Source organism: Hyperolius riggenbachi, chromosome 3 (assembly GCF_040937935.1).
Source record: "Hyperolius riggenbachi isolate aHypRig1 chromosome 3, aHypRig1.pri, whole genome shotgun sequence".
NCBI classification, from domain to species: Eukaryota; Metazoa; Chordata; class Amphibia; order Anura; family Hyperoliidae; genus Hyperolius; species Hyperolius riggenbachi.
Genome location: NC_090648.1, coordinates 72,138,072 through 72,152,681, shown reverse-complemented (window position 1 = coordinate 72,152,681; position 14,610 = coordinate 72,138,072). Strand labels below are relative to the sequence as shown.

Here is a 14,610-nt window from a genome sequence, read left to right as displayed (position 1 = left end):
TCAACAATCAGCCAAGGTGAAGAACCTGATGGTTGAAGGAAACAACAGCGCATTCTGCTGTTTCCCGGCTATCTAGGTGCTATAGACTGCTCATGACTTGCACTAGACCTTAACTTGCGCCCAGCCTGGAAATACTGTAGCTAAACTTTGAGCTGCTGGTGATCGCACCTTTTCAGAGCCTGGATAGCTCAGTCGGTAGAGCATCAGACTTTTAATCTGAGGGTCCAGGGTTCAAGTCCCTGTTCAGGCGATGCTCTCTGCTTTTCATTATGCTTCGTGTCCTCTACCTATCTTCCTCAACTGCAGCCTCTTGCGTGCTCCGCTTGCACCAGGCCAAAACACCGATGTCGGCCGCTTTCCATGCCTTCGCTGATTGGTGGCTACCTTTCTAATGCCACCTTCCAAATCAAGTACAGTTTTATTCTTTCAGAGATCTGACCTAGAAAATGTAGAGGTCGCAGGCTATAGCCAGCTCAGGGCATGTACTAGACCTTCCGTCCATCCTGCTTGGAATAACTGACTTTTGAGCTGCTGGTGAAGCTCACCTTCCAGGGTCTGGATAGCTCAGTCGGTAGAGCATCAGACTTTTAATCTGAGGGTCCAGGGTTCAAGTCCCTGTTCAGGCGATGCCTTTCCTTTACCCCATGCTCATTGGCCATCACTTCCGCTACCTGAGTTCCCTCTGCAACTGCTGCCTCTTGCGTGCTTTGCTTGCAGTAAGCCATAACCGAAACATCAGCCGCTTTCTGTGCATCCCCCGAACTCTCACAGCCTCCCTGCGTCTTGAATCTATTTCTCTTCAACTTTTTCTGCTGTGATATTAAACATGGATTATTCCATGCATAAAAGAGGCATCAAACCGTCAACATTATGCTGGGAATACACCATAAGTTTTTTCAGCAGATAGATGGTTCCATAGATAATTTCCAACATGTCCGATCTTATTATCGATCCTTTTTCTCATCGATTTCTCATAGAAATGAATGGAAATTGATCAGAAAAGATAAGAATCGGAAAGTCGATCGGAAATAAGATCGGATAGTAATCGACTGAAAAATGTCGTCGTGTATTCCCAGCATTAGAGTAATTCGCCGGATCCCTTCTCCAGCCTGCACATCTACCCTCAAAGCAGCAATGGAAGGAGCTTCATGCTTACCATGAGCATCAGAAAATTAACAGCTCACGTACCATCTCTCTCCTCCAGTAACCTGCAACCACCAAGACTTTGGCCAACTCCCAAGCACCTCTAGCCAGCGCAGCTTACCAGTACTTCCAGGCACAATAATCACAGGCCCAATTATCAGCACACATGGCAGTGACGTAGACTCATTACTCCATTTTTCAAATTGTATTTTTCATGTATTTTACAAGTGCGGGACTGGCCCACTTGGCAGCTTGCTCCACAAAACACTATGCTGGCATCCCTGGCAGGCTTTGTTTTGCCCTCTTTGCCACCTTTTCAAATGCTAAGACTCTTTAGCTGCTTATTAACAATGCTTGTTTAGTGGCTGTCTAATTAGCATATGGCATCCCATGACCCTCAGCGGAACACTGTAAACTGCGTTTGTCTCTCCTTAAGGTGATTCCTTTATCCAAGAAAGAGGGGATATTTGCTGGCATTAGCTTGGCTAACTTTGCGCAGTGGCAGTATCATAGCCAATGAGGTTCAACCGAGGCGTGATTATTGTTAATTGAAAACTTTTCCCAATACCCCGCCATGATGACTTGAAATATAGTCAGCATCGGCAATTTTTGACAGTCTCTTCGGAGACTGACTAAGGTGTTTACCAACAGAGAAAGGATTATCTTCAAGGTGCATGATGACTGAGCAGTGCTCGTGTGGTAGTACCGTGGCTGGCACAATAACAACATTTCGTAGCACCTCTTATCTCCAAATCAGTCTTGGCCACAAAATGCTCACTTGTCAGCGTTCTTTCATGAGGGTGAGGTCCAGTGTCTTACTCTCTGGCAAATTTATAAACACCAGCAGGATGACTAAAATGACAAAAGTCCACTTTTCATCTGCAGGTTGCTACTTTTCTAATGCCACATTCCTAAGAGAGAGAACAGTGTTGTTTCTCAGAGGTCTGGCCTGAAAAATTTGGAGGTCACAAGCTCCATTTATTTGCGCTAGATACGATCCCGTGGCCTCTCGCTAGCTCTTTCTGCAAGCGTTGTTGGGGTGCTCAGAAACAGAGCACCGCTGACATTTAGGTTTCGCCGGCCTATAGCTTCTTCTGGCTGGTGTACCATTGTTTTAAAAGTGTCAACAATCAGCCAAGGTGAAGAACCTGATGGTTGAAGGAAACAACAGCGCATTCTGCTGTTTCCCGGCTATCTAGGTGCTATAGACTGCTCATGACTTGCACTAGACCTTAACTTGCGCCCAGCCTGGAAATACTGTAGCTAAACTTTGAGCTGCTGGTGATCGCTCCTTTTCAGAGCCTGGATAGCTCAGTCGGTAGAGCATCAGACTTTTAATCTGAGGGTCCAGGGTTCAAGTCCCTGTTCAGGCGATGCTCTCTGCCTTTCGTTATGCTTCGTGTCCTCTCCCTATCTTCCTCAACTGCAGCCTCTTGCGTGCTCCGCTTGCACCAGGCCAAAACACCGATGTCGGCCGCTTTCCATGCCTTCGCTGATTGGTGGCTACCTTTCTAATGCCACCTTCCAAATCAAGTATAGTTTTATTCTTTCAGAGATCTGACCTAGAAAATGTAGAGGTCGCAGGCTATAGCCAGCTCAGGGCATGTACTAGACCTTCCGTCCATCCTGCTTGGAATAACTGACTTTTGAGCTGCTGGTGAAGCTCTCCTTCCAGGGCCTGGATAGCTCAGTCGGTAGAGCATCAGACTTTTAATCTGAGGGTCCAGGGTTCAAGTCCCTGTTCAGGTGATGCCTTTCCTTTACCCCATGCTCATTGGCCATCACTTCCGCTACCTGAGTTCCCTCTGCAACTGCTGCCTCTTGCGTGCTTTGCTTGCAGTAAGCCATAACCGAAACATCAGCCGCTTTCTGTGCATCCCCCGAACTCTCACAGCCTCCCTGCGTCTTTAATCTATTTCTCTTCAACTTTTTCTGCTGTGATATTAAACATGGATTATTCCATGCATAAAAGAGGCATCAAACCGTCAACATTATGCTGGGAATACACCATAAGTTTTTTCAGCAGATAGATGGTTCCATAGATAATTTCCAACATGTCCGATCTTATTATCGATCCTTTTTCTCATCGATTTCTCATAGAAATGAATGGAAATTGATCAGAAAAGATAAGAATCGGAAAGTCGATCGGAAATAAGATCGGATAGTAATCGACTGAAAAATGTCGTCGTGTATTCCCAGCATTAGAGTAATTCGCCGGATCCCTTCTCCAGCCTGCACATCTACCCTCAAAGCAGCAATGGAAGGAGCTTCATGCTTACCATGAGCATCAGAAAATTAACAGCTCACGTACCATCTCTCTCCTCCAGTAACCTGCAACCACCAAGACTTTGGCCAACTCCCAAGCACCTCTAGCCAGTGCAGCTTACCAGTACTTCCAGGCACAATAATCACAGGCCCAATTATCAGCACACATGGCAGTGACGTAGACTCATTACTCCATTTTTCAAATTGTATTTTTCATGTATTTTACAAGTGCGGGACTGGCCCACTTGGCAGCCTGCTCCACAAAACACTATGCTGGCATCCCTGGCAGGCTTTGTTTTGCCCTCTTTGCCGCCTTTTCAAATACTAAGACTCTTTAGCCGCTTATTAACAATGCTTGTTTAGTGGCTGTCTAATTAGCATATGGCATCCCATGATCCTCAGCGGAACACTGTAAACTGCGTTTGTCTCTCCTTAAGGTGATTCCTTTATCCAAGAAAGAGGAGATATTTGCTGGCATTAGCTTGGCTAACTTTGCGCAGTGGCAGTATCATAGCCAATGAGGTTCAACCGAGGCGTGATTATTGCTAATTGAAAACTTTTCCCAATACCCCGCCATGATGACTTGAAATATAGTCAGCATCGGCAATTTTTGACAGTCTCTTCGGAGACTGACTAAGGTGTTTACCAACAGAGAAAGGATTATCTTCAAGGTGCATGATGACTGAGCAGTGCTCGTGTGGTAGTACCGTGGCTGGCACAATAACAACATTTCGTAGCACCTCTTATCTCCAAATCAGTCTTGGCCACAAAATGCTCACTTGTCAGCGTTCTTTCATGAGGGTGAGGTCCAGTGTCTTACTCTCTGGCAAATTTATAAACACCAGCAGGATGACTAAAATGACAAAAGTCCACTTTTTATCTGCAGGTTGCTACTTTTCTAATGCCACATTCCTAAGAGAGAGAACAGTGTTGTTTCTCAGAGGTCTGGCCTGAAAAATTTGGAGGTCACAAGCTCCATTTATTTGCGCTAGATACGATCCCGTGGCCTCTCGCTAGCTCTTTCTGCAAGCGTTGTTGGGGTGCTCAGAAACAGAGCACCGCTGACATTTAGGTTTCGCCGGCCTATAGCTTCTTCTGGCTGGTGTACCATTGTTTTAAAAGTGTCAACAATCAGCCAAGGTGAAGAACCTGATGGTTGAAGGAAACAACAGCGCATTCTGCTGTTTCCCGGCTATGTAGGTGCTATAGACTGCTCATGACTTGCACTAGACCTTAACTTGCGCCCAGCCTGGAAATACTGTAGCTAAACTTTGAGCTGCTGGTGATCGCATTTTTTCAGAGCCTGGATAGCTCAGTCGGTAGAGCATCAGACTTTTAATCTGAGGGTCCAGGGTTCAAGTCCCTGTTCAGGCGATGCTCTCTGCCTTTCGTTATGCTTCGTGTCCTCTCCCTATCTTCCTCAACTGCAGCCTCTTGCGTGCTCCGCTTGCACCAGGCCAAAACACCGATGTCGGCCGCTTTCCATGTCTTCGCTGATTGGTGGCTACCTTTCTAATGCCACCTTCCAAATCAAGTACAGTTTTATTCTTTCAGAGATCTGACCTAGAAAATGTAGAGGTCGCAGGCTATAGCCAGCTCAGGGCATGTACTAGACCTTCCGTCCATCCTGCTTGGAATAACTGACTTTTGAGCTGCTGGTGAAGCTCACCTTCCAGGGCCTGGATAGCTCAGTCGGTAGAGCATCAGACTTTTAATCTGAGGGTCCAGGGTTCAAGTCCCTGTTCAGGCGATGCCTTTCCTTTACCCCATGCTCATTGGCCATCACTTCCGCTACCTGAGTTCCCTCTGCAACTGCTGCCTCTTGCGTGCTTTGCTTGCAGTAAGCCATAACCGAAACATCAGCCGCTTCCTGTGCATCCCCCGAACTCTCACAGCCTCCCTGCGTCTTGAATCTATTTCTCTTCAACTTTTTCTGCTGTGATATTAAACATGGATTATTCCATGCATAAAAGAGGCATCAAACCGTCAACATTATGCTGGGAATACACCATAAGTTTTTTCAGCAGATAGATGGTTCCATAGATAATTTCCAACATGTCCGATCTTATTATCGATCCTTTTTCTCATCGATTTCTCATAGAAATGAATGGAAATTGATCAGAAAAGATAAGAATCGGAAAGTCGATCGGAAATAAGATCGGATAGTAATCGACTGAAAAATGTCGTCGTGTATTCCCAGCATTAGAGTAATTCGCCGGATCCCTTCTCCAGCCTGCACATCTACCCTCAAAGCAGCAATGGAAGGAGCTTCATGCTTACCATGAGCATCAGAAAATTAACAGCTCACGTACCATCTCTCTCCTCCAGTAACCTGCAACCACCAAGACTTTGGCCAACTCCCAAGCACCTCTAGCCAGCGCAGCTTACCAGTACTTCCAGGCACAATAATCACAGGCCCAATTATCAGCACACATGGCAGTGACGTAGACTCATTACTCCATTTTTCAAATTGTATTTTTCATGTATTTTACAAGTGCGGGACTGGCCCACTTGGCAGCCTGCTCCACAAAACACTATGCTGGCATCCCTGGCAGGCTTTGTTTTGCCCTCTTTGCCGCCTTTTCAAATGCTAAGACTCTTTAGCCGCTTATTAACAATGCTTGTTTAGTGGCTGTCTAATTAGCATATGGCATCCCATGATCCTCAGCGGAACACTGTAAACTGCGTTTGTCTCTCCTTAAGGTGATTCCTTTATCCAAGAAAGAGGGGATATTTGCTGGCATTAGCTTGGCTAACTTTGCGCAGTGGCAGTATCATAGCCAATGAGGTTCAACCGAGGCGTGATTATTGCTAATTGAAAACTTTTCCCAATACCCCGCCATGATGACTTGAAATATAGTCAGCATCGGCAATTTTTGACAGTCTCTTCGGAGACTGACTAAGGTGTTTACCAACAGAGAAAGGATTATCTTCAAGGTGCATGATGACTGAGCAGTGCTCGTGTGGTAGTACCGTGGCTGGCACAATAACAACATTTCGTAGCACCTCTTATCTCCAAATCAGTCTTGGCCACAAAATGCTCACTTGTCAGCGTTCTTTCATGAGGGTGAGGTCCAGTGTCTTACTCTCTGGCAAATTTATAAACACCAGCAGGATGACTAAAATGACAAAAGTCCACTTTTCATCTGCAGGTTGCTACTTTTCTAATGCCACATTCCTAAGAGAGAGAACAGTGTTGTTTCTCAGAGGTCTGGCCTGAAAAATTTGGAGGTCACAAGCTCCATTTATTTGCGCTAGATACGATCCCGTGGCCTCTCGCTAGCTCTTTCTGCAAGCGTTGTTGGGGTGCTCAGAAACAGAGCACCGCTGACATTTAGGTTTCGCCGGCCTATAGCTTCTTCTGGCTGGTGTACCATTGTTTTAAAAGTGTCAACAATCAGCCAAGGTGAAGAACCTGATGGTTGAAGGAAACAACAGCGCATTCTGCTGTTTCCCGGCTATCTAGGTGCTATAGACTGCTCATGACTTGCACTAGACCTTAACTTGCGCCCAGCCTGGAAATACTGTAGCTAAACTTTGAGCTGCTGGTGATCGCTCCTTTTCAGAGCCTGGATAGCTCAGTCGGTAGAGCATCAGACTTTTAATCTGAGGGTCCAGGGTTCAAGTCCCTGTTCAGGCGATGCTCTCTGCCTTTCGTTATGCTTCGTGTCCTCTCCCTATCTTCCTCAACTGCAGCCTCTTGCGTGCTCCGCTTGCACCAGGCCAAAACACCGATGTCGGCCGCTTTCCATGCCTTCGCTGATTGGTGGCTACCTTTCTAATGCCACCTTCCAAATCAAGTATAGTTTTATTCTTTCAGAGATCTGACCTAGAAAATGTAGAGGTCGCAGGCTATAGCCAGCTCAGGGCATGTACTAGACCTTCCGTCCATCCTGCTTGGAATAACTGACTTTTGAGCTGCTGGTGAAGCTCTCCTTCCAGGGCCTGGATAGCTCAGTCGGTAGAGCATCAGACTTTTAATCTGAGGGTCCAGGGTTCAAGTCCCTGTTCAGGTGATGCCTTTCCTTTACCCCATGCTCATTGGCCATCACTTCCGCTACCTGAGTTCCCTCTGCAACTGCTGCCTCTTGCGTGCTTTGCTTGCAGTAAGCCATAACCGAAACATCAGCCGCTTTCTGTGCATCCCCCGAACTCTCACAGCCTCCCTGCGTCTTTAATCTATTTCTCTTCAACTTTTTCTGCTGTGATATTAAACATGGATTATTCCATGCATAAAAGAGGCATCAAACCGTCAACATTATGCTGGGAATACACCATAAGTTTTTTCAGCAGATAGATGGTTCCATAGATAATTTCCAACATGTCCGATCTTATTATCGATCCTTTTTCTCATCGATTTCTCATAGAAATGAATGGAAATTGATCAGAAAAGATAAGAATCGGAAAGTCGATCGGAAATAAGATCGGATAGTAATCGACTGAAAAATGTCGTCGTGTATTCCCAGCATTAGAGTAATTCGCCGGATCCCTTCTCCAGCCTGCACATCTACCCTCAAAGCAGCAATGGAAGGAGCTTCATGCTTACCATGAGCATCAGAAAATTAACAGCTCACGTACCATCTCTCTCCTCCAGTAACCTGCAACCACCAAGACTTTGGCCAACTCCCAAGCACCTCTAGCCAGCGCAGCTTACCAGTACTTCCAGGCACAATAATCACAGGCCCAATTATCAGCACACATGGCAGTGACGTAGACTCATTACTCCATTTTTCAAATTGTATTTTTCATGTATTTTACAAGTGCGGGACTGGCCCACTTGGCAGCCTGCTCCACAAAACACTATGCTGGCATCCCTGGCAGGCTTTGTTTTGCCCTCTTTGCCGCCTTTTCAAATACTAAGACTCTTTAGCCGCTTATTAACAATGCTTGTTTAGTGGCTGTCTAATTAGCATATGGCATCCCATGATCCTCAGCGGAACACTGTAAACTGCGTTTGTCTCTCCTTAAGGTGATTCCTTTATCCAAGAAAGAGGAGATATTTGCTGGCATTAGCTTGGCTAACTTTGCGCAGTGGCAGTATCATAGCCAATGAGGTTCAACTGAGGCGTGATTATTGCTAATTGAAAACTTTTCCCAATACCCCGCCATGATGACTTGAAATATAGTCAGCATCGGCAATTTTTGACAGTCTCTTCGGAGACTGACTAAGGTGTTTACCAACAGAGAAAGGATTATCTTCAAGGTGCATGATGACTGAGCAGTGCTCGTGTGGTAGTACCGTGGCTGGCACAATAACAACATTTCGTAGCACCTCTTATCTCCAAATCAGTCTTGGCCACAAAATGCTCACTTGTCAGCGTTCTTTCATGAGGGTGAGGTCCAGTGTCTTACTCTCTGGCAAATTTATAAACACCAGCAGGATGACTAAAATGACAAAAGTCCACTTTTTATCTGCAGGTTGCTACTTTTCTAATGCCACATTCCTAAGAGAGAGAACAGTGTTGTTTCTCAGAGGTCTGGCCTGAAAAATTTGGAGGTCACAAGCTCCATTTATTTGCGCTAGATACGATCCCGTGGCCTCTCGCTAGCTCTTTCTGCAAGCGTTGTTGGGGTGCTCAGAAACAGAGCACCGCTGACATTTAGGTTTCGCCGGCCTATAGCTTCTTCTGGCTGGTGTACCATTGTTTTAAAAGTGTCAACAATCAGCCAAGGTGAAGAACCTGATGGTTGAAGGAAACAACAGCGCATTCTGCTGTTTCCCGGCTATCTAGGTGCTATAGACTGCTCATGACTTGCACTAGACCTTAACTTGCGCCCAGCCTGGAAATACTGTAGCTAAACTTTGAGCTGCTGGTGATCGCATTTTTTCAGAGCCTGGATAGCTCAGTCGGTAGAGCATCAGACTTTTAATCTGAGGGTCCAGGGTTCAAGTCCCTGTTCAGGCGATGCTCTCTGCCTTTTGTTATGCTTCGTGTCCTCTCCCTATCTTCCTCAACTGCAGCCTCTTGCGTGCTCCGCTTGCACCAGGCCAAAACACCGATGTCGGCCGCTTTCCATGCCTTCGCTGATTGGTGGCTACCTTTCTAATGCCACCTTCCAAATCAAGTACAGTTTTATTCTTTCAGAGATCTGACCTAGAAAATGTAGAGGTCGCAGGCTATAGCCAGCTCAGGGCATGTACTAGACCTTCCGTCCATCCTGCTTGGAATAACTGACTTTTGAGCTGCTGGTGAAGCTCACCTTCCAGGGCCTGGATAGCTCAGTCGCTAGAGCATCAGACTTTTAATCTGAGGGTCCAGGGTTCAAGTCCCTGTTCAGGCGATGCCTTTCCTTTACCCCATGCTCATTGGCCATCACTTCCGCTACCTGAGTTCCCTCTGCAACTGCTGCCTCTTGCGTGCTTTGCTTGCAGTAAGCCATAACCGAAACATCAGCCGCTTCCTGTGCATCCCCCGAACTCTCACAGCCTCCCTGCGTCTTGAATCTATTTCTCTTCAACTTTTTCTGCTGTGATATTAAACATGGATTATTCCATGCATAAAAGAGGCATCAAACCGTCAACATTATGCTGGGAATACACCATAAGTTTTTTCAGCAGATAGATGGTTCCATAGATAATTTCCAACATGTCCGATCTTATTATCGATCCTTTTTCTCATCGATTTCTCATAGAAATGAATGGAAATTGTTTAGAAAAGATAAGAATCGGAAAGTCGATCGGAAATAAGATCGGATAGTAATCGACTGAAAAATGTCGTCGTGTATTCCCAGCATTAGAGTAATTCGCCGGATCCCTTCTCCAGCCTGCACATCTACCCTCAAAGCAGCAATGGAAGGAGCTTCATGCTTACCATGAGCATCAGAAAATTAACAGCTCACGTACCATCTCTCTCCTCCAGTAACCTGCAACCACCAAGACTTTGGCCAACTCCCAAGCACCTCTAGCCAGCGCAGCTTACCAGTACTTCCAGGCACAATAATCACAGGCCCAATTATCAGCACACATGGCAGTGACGTAGACTCATTACTCCATTTTTCAAATTGTATTTTTCATGTATTTTACAAGTGCGGGACTGGCCCACTTGGCAGCCTGCTCCACAAAACACTATGCTGGCATCCCTGGCAGGCTTTGTTTTGCCCTCTTTGCCGCCTTTTCAAATGCTAAGACTCTTTAGCCGCTTATTAACAATGCTTGTTTAGTGGCTGTCTAATTAGCATATGGCATCCCATGATCCTCAGCGGAACACTGTAAACTGCGTTTGTCTCTCCTTAAGGTGATTCCTTTATCCAAGAAAGAGGGGATATTTGCTGGCATTAGCTTGGCTAACTTTGCGCAGTGGCAGTATCATAGCCAATGAGGTTCAACCGAGGCGTGATTATTGCTAATTGAAAACTTTTCCCAATACCCCGCCATGATGACTTGAAATATAGTCAGCATCGGCAATTTTTGACAGTCTCTTCGGAGACTGACTAAGGTGTTTACCAACAGAGAAAGGATTATCTTCAAGGTGCATGATGACTGAGCAGTGCTCGTGTGGTAGTACCGTGGCTGGCACAATAACAACATTTCGTAGCACCTCTTATCTCCAAATCAGTCTTGGCCACAAAATGCTCACTTGTCAGCGTTCTTTCATGAGGGTGAGGTCCAGTGTCTTACTCTCTGGCAAATTTATAAACACCAGCAGGATGACTAAAATGACAAAAGTCCAATTTTTATCTGCAGGTTGCTACTTTTCTAATGCCACATTCCTAAGAGAGAGAACAGTGTTGTTTCTCAGAGGTCTGGCCTGAAAAATTTGGAGGTCACAAGCTCCATTTATTTGCGCTAGATATGATCCCGTGGCCTCTCGCTAGCTCTTTCTGCAAGCGTTGTTGGGGTGCTCAGAAACAGAGCACCGCTGACATTTAGGTTTCGCCGGCCTATAGCTTCTTCTGGCTGGTGTACCATTGTTTTAAAAGTGTCAACAATCAGCCAAGGTGAAGAACCTGATGGTTGAAGGAAACAACAGCGCATTCTGCTGTTTCCCGGCTATCTAGGTGCTATAGACTGCTCATGACTTGCACTAGACCTTAACTTGCGCCCAGCCTGGAAATACTGTAGCTAAACTTTGAGCTGCTGGTGATCGCACCTTTTCAGAGCCTGGATAGCTCAGTCGGTAGAGCATCAGACTTTTAATCTGAGGGTCCAGGGTTCAAGTCCCTGTTCAGGCGATGCTCTCTGCCTTTCGTTATGCTTCGTGTCCTCTCCCTATCTTCCTCAACTGCAGCCTCTTGCGTGCTCCGCTTGCACCAGGCCAAAACACCGATGTCGGCCGCTTTCCATGCCTTCGCTGATTGGTGGCTACCTTTCTAATGCCACCTTCCAAATCAAGTACAGTTTTATTCTTTCAGAGATCTGACCTAGAAAATGTAGAGGTCGCAGGCTATAGCCAGCTCAGGGCATGTACTAGACCTTCCGTCCATCCTGCTTGGAATAACTGACTTTTGAGCTGCTGGTGAAGCTCACCTTCCAGGGCCTGGATAGCTCAGTCGCTAGAGCATCAGACTTTTAATCTGAGGGTCCAGGGTTCAAGTCCCTGTTCAGGCGATGCCTTTCCTTTACCCCATGCTCATTGGCCATCACTTCCGCTACCTGAGTTCCCTCTGCAACTGCTGCCTCTTGCGTGCTTTGCTTGCAGTAAGCCATAACCGAAACATCAGCCGCTTTCTGTGCATCCCCCGAACTCTCACAGCCTCCCTGCGTCTTGAATCTATTTCTCTTCAACTTTTTCTGCTGTGATATTAAACATGGATTATTCCATGCATAAAAGAGGCATCAAACCGTCAACATTATGCTGGGAATACACCATAAGTTTTTTCAGCAGATAGATGGTTCCATAGATAATTTCCAACATGTCCGATCTTATTATCGATCCTTTTTCTCATCGATTTCTCATAGAAATGAATGGAAATTGATCAGAAAAGATAAGAATCGGAAAGTCGATCGGAAATAAGATCGGATAGTAATCGACTGAAAAATGTCGTCGTGTATTCCCAGCATTAGAGTAATTCGCCGGATCCCTTCTCCAGCCTGCACATCTACCCTCAAAGCAGCAATGGAAGGAGCTTCATGCTTACCATGAGCATCAGAAAATTAACAGCTCACGTACCATCTCTCTCCTCCAGTAACCTGCAACCACCAAGACTTTGGCCAACTCCCAAGCACCTCTAGCCAGCGCAGCTTACCAGTACTTCCAGGCACAATAATCACAGGCCCAATTATCAGCACACATGGCAGTGACGTAGACTCATTACTCCATTTTTCAAATTGTATTTTTCATGTATTTTACAAGTGCGGGACTGGCCCACTTGGCAGCCTGCTCCACAAAACACTATGCTGGCATCCCTGGCAGGCTTTGTTTTGCCCTCTTTGCCGCCTTTTCAAATGCTAAGACTCTTTAGCCGCTTATTAACAATGCTTGTTTAGTGGCTGTCTAATTAGCATATGGCATCCCATGATCCTCAGCGGAAAACTGTAAACTGCGTTTGTCTCTCCTTAAGGTGATTCCTTTATCCAAGAAAGAGGGGATATTTGCTGGCATTAGCTTGGCTAACTTTGCGCAGTGGCAGTATCATAGCCAATGAGGTTCAACCGAGGTGTGATTATTGCTAATTGAAAACTTTTCCCAATACCCCGCCATGATGACTTGAAATATAGTCAGCATCGGCAATTTTTGACAGTCTCTTCGGAGACTGACTAAGGTGTTTACCAACAGAGAAAGGATTATCTTCAAGGTGCATGATGACTGAGCAGTGCTCGTGTGGTAGTACCGTGGCTGGCACAATAACAACATTTCGTAGCACCTCTTATCTCCAAATCAGTCTTGGCCACAAAATGCTCACTTGTCAGCGTTCTTTCATGAGGGTGAGGTCCAGTGTCTTACTCTCTGGCAAATTTATAAACACCAGCAGGATGACTAAAATGACAAAAGTCCACTTTTTATCTGCAGGTTGCTACTTTTCTAATGCCACATTCCTAAGAGAGAGAACAGTGTTGTTTCTCAGAGGTCTGGCCTGAAAAATTTGGAGGTCACAAGCTCCATTTATTTGCGCTAGATACGATCCCGTGGCCTCTCGCTAGCTCTTTCTGCAAGCGTTGTTGGGGTGCTCAGAAACAGAGCACCGCTGACATTTAGGTTTCGCCGGCCTATAGCTTCTTCTGGCTGGTGTACCATTGTTTTAAAAGTGTCAACAATCAGCCAAGGTGAAGAACCTGATGGTTGAAGGAAACAACAGCGCATTCTGCTGTTTCCCGGCTATCTAGGTGCTATAGACTGCTCATGACTTGCACTAGACCTTAACTTGCGCCCAGCCTGGAAATACTGTAGCTAAACTTTGAGCTGCTGGTGATCGCATTTTTTCAGAGCCTGGATAGCTCAGTCGGTAGAGCATCAGACTTTTAATCTGAGGGTCCAGGGTTCAAGTCCCTGTTCAGGCGATGCTCTCTGCCTTTCGTTATGCTTCGTGTCCTCTCCCTATCTTCCTCAACTGCAGCCTCTTGCGTGCTCCGCTTGCACCAGGCCAAAACACCGATGTCGGCCGCTTTCCATGCCTTCGCTGATTGGTGGCTACCTTTCTAATGCCACCTTCCAAATCAAGTACAGTTTTATTCTTTCAGAGATCTGACCTAGAAAATGTAGAGGTCGCAGGCTATAGCCAGCTCAGGGCATGTACTAGACCTTCCGTCCATCCTGCTTGGAATAACTGACTTTTGAGCTGCTGGTGAAGCTCACCTTCCAGGGCCTGGATAGCTCAGTCGGTAGAGCATCAGACTTTTAATCTGAGGGTCCAGGGTTCAAGTCCCTGTTCAGGCGATGCCTTTCCTTTACCCCATGCTCATTGGCCATCACTTCCGCTACCTGAGTTCCCTCTGCAACTGCTGCCTCTTGCGTGCTTTGCTTGCAGTAAGCCATAACCGAAACATCAGCCGCTTCCTGTGCATCCCCCGAACTCTCACAGCCTCCCTGCGTCTTGAATCTATTTCTCTTCAACTTTTTCTGCTGTGATATTAAACATGGATTATTCCATGCATAAAAGAGGCATCAAACCGTCAACATTATGCTGGGAATACACCATAAGTTTTTTCAGCAGATAGATGGTTCCATAGATAATTTCCAACATGTCCGATCTTATTATCGATCCTTTTTCTCATCGATTTCTCATAGAAATGAATGGAAATTGATCAGAAAAGATAAGAATCGG

General features: G+C 46.0%; 20 non-coding genes across 20 annotated transcripts; all 20 read left to right on the top strand.

The window, feature by feature from the left end:
* The first annotated feature begins 177 nt into the window (after positions 1-177).
* Positions 178-250, top strand: TRNAK-UUU (transfer RNA lysine (anticodon UUU)). Its single transcript has one exon. It is a non-coding gene; the product is annotated as a tRNA-Lys (tRNA).
* Positions 251-553: 303 nt separating this feature from the next.
* On the top strand, positions 554-626 carry TRNAK-UUU (transfer RNA lysine (anticodon UUU)). Its single transcript has one exon. It is a non-coding gene; the product is annotated as a tRNA-Lys (tRNA).
* A 1,004-nt stretch (positions 627-1,630) lies between these two features.
* Positions 1,631-1,771, top strand: LOC137564723 (U4 spliceosomal RNA). Its single transcript, XR_011030803.1, has one exon. It is a non-coding gene; the product is annotated as a U4 spliceosomal RNA (small nuclear RNA).
* Positions 1,772-2,443: 672 nt separating this feature from the next.
* TRNAK-UUU (transfer RNA lysine (anticodon UUU)) lies at positions 2,444-2,516 on the top strand. Its single transcript has one exon. It is a non-coding gene; the product is annotated as a tRNA-Lys (tRNA).
* A 303-nt stretch (positions 2,517-2,819) lies between these two features.
* TRNAK-UUU (transfer RNA lysine (anticodon UUU)) lies at positions 2,820-2,892 on the top strand. Its single transcript has one exon. It is a non-coding gene; the product is annotated as a tRNA-Lys (tRNA).
* A 1,004-nt stretch (positions 2,893-3,896) lies between these two features.
* LOC137564594 (U4 spliceosomal RNA) lies at positions 3,897-4,037 on the top strand. Its single transcript, XR_011030690.1, has one exon. It is a non-coding gene; the product is annotated as a U4 spliceosomal RNA (small nuclear RNA).
* A 672-nt stretch (positions 4,038-4,709) lies between these two features.
* TRNAK-UUU (transfer RNA lysine (anticodon UUU)) lies at positions 4,710-4,782 on the top strand. Its single transcript has one exon. It is a non-coding gene; the product is annotated as a tRNA-Lys (tRNA).
* A 303-nt stretch (positions 4,783-5,085) lies between these two features.
* On the top strand, positions 5,086-5,158 carry TRNAK-UUU (transfer RNA lysine (anticodon UUU)). Its single transcript has one exon. It is a non-coding gene; the product is annotated as a tRNA-Lys (tRNA).
* Positions 5,159-6,162: 1,004 nt separating this feature from the next.
* Positions 6,163-6,303, top strand: LOC137564593 (U4 spliceosomal RNA). Its single transcript, XR_011030689.1, has one exon. It is a non-coding gene; the product is annotated as a U4 spliceosomal RNA (small nuclear RNA).
* A 672-nt stretch (positions 6,304-6,975) lies between these two features.
* TRNAK-UUU (transfer RNA lysine (anticodon UUU)) lies at positions 6,976-7,048 on the top strand. The gene has a single exon. It is a non-coding gene; the product is annotated as a tRNA-Lys (tRNA).
* A 303-nt stretch (positions 7,049-7,351) lies between these two features.
* On the top strand, positions 7,352-7,424 carry TRNAK-UUU (transfer RNA lysine (anticodon UUU)). Its single transcript has one exon. It is a non-coding gene; the product is annotated as a tRNA-Lys (tRNA).
* A 1,004-nt stretch (positions 7,425-8,428) lies between these two features.
* Positions 8,429-8,569, top strand: LOC137564702 (U4 spliceosomal RNA). Its single transcript, XR_011030785.1, has one exon. It is a non-coding gene; the product is annotated as a U4 spliceosomal RNA (small nuclear RNA).
* Positions 8,570-9,241: 672 nt separating this feature from the next.
* Positions 9,242-9,314, top strand: TRNAK-UUU (transfer RNA lysine (anticodon UUU)). The gene has a single exon. It is a non-coding gene; the product is annotated as a tRNA-Lys (tRNA).
* A 303-nt stretch (positions 9,315-9,617) lies between these two features.
* TRNAK-UUU (transfer RNA lysine (anticodon UUU)) lies at positions 9,618-9,690 on the top strand. Its single transcript has one exon. It is a non-coding gene; the product is annotated as a tRNA-Lys (tRNA).
* Positions 9,691-10,694: 1,004 nt separating this feature from the next.
* Positions 10,695-10,835, top strand: LOC137564592 (U4 spliceosomal RNA). The gene has a single exon (XR_011030688.1). It is a non-coding gene; the product is annotated as a U4 spliceosomal RNA (small nuclear RNA).
* A 672-nt stretch (positions 10,836-11,507) lies between these two features.
* On the top strand, positions 11,508-11,580 carry TRNAK-UUU (transfer RNA lysine (anticodon UUU)). The gene has a single exon. It is a non-coding gene; the product is annotated as a tRNA-Lys (tRNA).
* Positions 11,581-11,883: 303 nt separating this feature from the next.
* Positions 11,884-11,956, top strand: TRNAK-UUU (transfer RNA lysine (anticodon UUU)). The gene has a single exon. It is a non-coding gene; the product is annotated as a tRNA-Lys (tRNA).
* A 1,004-nt stretch (positions 11,957-12,960) lies between these two features.
* Positions 12,961-13,101, top strand: LOC137564688 (U4 spliceosomal RNA). Its single transcript, XR_011030773.1, has one exon. It is a non-coding gene; the product is annotated as a U4 spliceosomal RNA (small nuclear RNA).
* Positions 13,102-13,773: 672 nt separating this feature from the next.
* TRNAK-UUU (transfer RNA lysine (anticodon UUU)) lies at positions 13,774-13,846 on the top strand. Its single transcript has one exon. It is a non-coding gene; the product is annotated as a tRNA-Lys (tRNA).
* A 303-nt stretch (positions 13,847-14,149) lies between these two features.
* TRNAK-UUU (transfer RNA lysine (anticodon UUU)) lies at positions 14,150-14,222 on the top strand. Its single transcript has one exon. It is a non-coding gene; the product is annotated as a tRNA-Lys (tRNA).
* Positions 14,223-14,610: the final 388 nt, after the last annotated feature.